This window comes from Eleutherodactylus coqui, unplaced genomic scaffold (genome assembly GCF_035609145.1).
Source record: "Eleutherodactylus coqui strain aEleCoq1 unplaced genomic scaffold, aEleCoq1.hap1 HAP1_SCAFFOLD_383, whole genome shotgun sequence".
Classification (NCBI taxonomy): domain Eukaryota; kingdom Metazoa; phylum Chordata; class Amphibia; order Anura; family Eleutherodactylidae; genus Eleutherodactylus; species Eleutherodactylus coqui.
In genome coordinates, this window is record NW_027102198.1 from 82,689 (window position 1) to 85,000 (window position 2,312).

Consider the following 2,312-nt stretch of genomic DNA (forward strand, 5'->3'; position numbering starts at 1 on the left):
CCACGGCGGCTTCCCGGTCGATCCCGCCCGCCGGTAGCCTAGGCTTTTCCCCGCTCCGCCTGTCCAGGCCGCGGGGCCGACAGGCTGTCTGCCCGGGTAGACCCCGCTCTCCGAGCGGCCGGGCGCCACGTTCAAGAGGTGTACGAAGCCACCTTTGGGGGGGCTGCGGTGCCCCCCGCCCCGAGAGTGCCTCCCAGGCCGAGGGAGCCCGGCGGTCGAGTGTCGTAGGAAAGCGCGTGCCACGGCTGTGTCGGTCACAGGGGCCAGAGGTAGTTTGGGCAACGGCTTAGATCCGTATGAAGCTCATCCTTTCCGGCCTGTTCTGGCGGCGGCTAGGCGCGCGCGCGCGAATGGCACGACGCCCCTGGTTCCAGCGAGGCGACGGCGCCCCGCACCCCACTCTCTGGGCCGAGCAGAGCCCCCGAGCGCAAGGTTCCCCGCTCCGCCTGTCCAGGCCGCGGGGCCAGCAGGCTGTCTGCCCGGGTAGACCCCGCTCTCCGAGCGGCCGGGCCCCAACGTTCAAGAGGTGTACGAAGCCACCTTGAGGTGGAGCCCTTCCACCCCTGGCCGTCCGAGGCCCGCCGGTAGCCTTGGCTTGTCCCCACTCCGCCTGTCCAGGCCGCGGGGCCGACAGGCTGTCTGCCCGGGTAGACCCCGCTCTCCGAGCGGCCGGGCCCCAACGTTCAAGAGGTGTACGAAGCCACCTTTGGGGGGGCTGCGGTGCCCCCCGCCCCGAGAGTGCCTCCCAGGCCGAGGGGAGCCAGGCGGTCGAGTGTCGTAGGAAAGCGCGTGCGCGGCTGTGTCGGTCACACGAGCCAGAGTTAGTTTGGGCAACGGCTTAGATCCGTATGCAGCTCAACCTTTCCGGCCTGTCCTGGCGGCGGCTAGGCGCGTGCGAACGTCACAACGCCCCTGGTTCCAGCGAGGCGACGGCGCCCCGCACCCAACTCTCCGGGCCGAGCAGAGCCCCCGAGCGCAAGAGCACCCGCTCCGCCTGCCCAGGCCGCGGGGCCGACAGGCTGTCTGCCCGGGTAGACCCCGCTCTCCGAGCGGCCGGGCGCCACGTTCAAGAGGTGTACGAAGCCACCTAAAGGGGGCTGCGGTGGCCCCCTGCCCCGAGAGTGCCTCCCAGGCCGAGGGAGCCCGGCGGTCGAGTGTCGTAGGAAAGCGCGCGCGCGGCTGTGTCACACGGGCCAGAGTTAGTTTGGGCAACGGCTTAGATCCGTATGCAGCTCAACCTTTCCGGCCTGTTCTGGCGGCGGCTAGGCGCGCGCGCACGTCACGACGCCCCTGGTTCCAGCGAGGCGACGGCGCCCCGCCACCCCACTCTCCGGGCCGAGCAGAGCGTCCGCTCTCGCTCCTTGGAGCAGAGCCCCCCGAGCGCAAGAGTCCCCGCTCCCGCCTGTCCAGGCCGCGGGGGCCGACAGGCTGTCTGCCCGGGTAGACACCGCTCTCCGAGCGGCCGGGCCGCAACGTTCAAGAGGTGTACGAAGCCACCTTGGGGGGGCTGCGGAGCCCCCCCTCCCCATGAGAGCGCCTCACAGGCTTTGCTGATAACCCCGTCCTAGCTGCCTGCGCGGGCAGGCGGGACCCCCAGGAGGCCGCGCATAGCCCGCGGCAGCCACCGCTGAAGTCCACAGCAGTTGGCAGATAGGAGTCTTGGAGAAAAAAACGACAAAGTGCAAACGCTCCAGGCGCCGACCAGGGGTGCGTACCTGGCTGGCCGGGCCGGCGGGAGCTGCGGCTGCTGGAGTTGCACCGAGTGTCGATGCATGTCGTGAGAACCGGTATGAGGTTGAACCTGGGCCCTCGGGGCCGAGGCGCGGTTCCAGGGAGACGGAAGGAGCGGGCGTGTTTCCCCTGATAGCGCCGACGACGGTAAAATAAGGCCTCGCAAAACGTCAGGACGAACACCTTTTTTGCATATAAGGGAACGAGCGGTGTGCGGTCTCTGACCAAGTGAGTATTTCTCAAACTCGAAGCACCCGCGGCGGCCTCCCCTCTGCCGCCACCCCGCACCCTCCTGGGGCAGAGCCACCGAGAGCAAGAGTCCCCCCCGCACTCCGCCTGCGCAGGCCGCGGGGCCAGCAGGCTGGCCGGCTTGCCCGCCCGGGCGACCCCCCTCCGAGATGCCGGGCCGAGGCCTTCCGCGCCGCCATCCCACGCGAGAGAGTGGGTCGACGTGAGAGCCGACGCGGCCAGGGGACCCTCGCCGCGCCCCTGTCCGGGGCAGGACCTCAAGGGCCTAGCACCCCTACCGAGCCCCGGACGAACTCCGGCGAGCAGGTCCACACGCCGGCGTACGGCTCTCG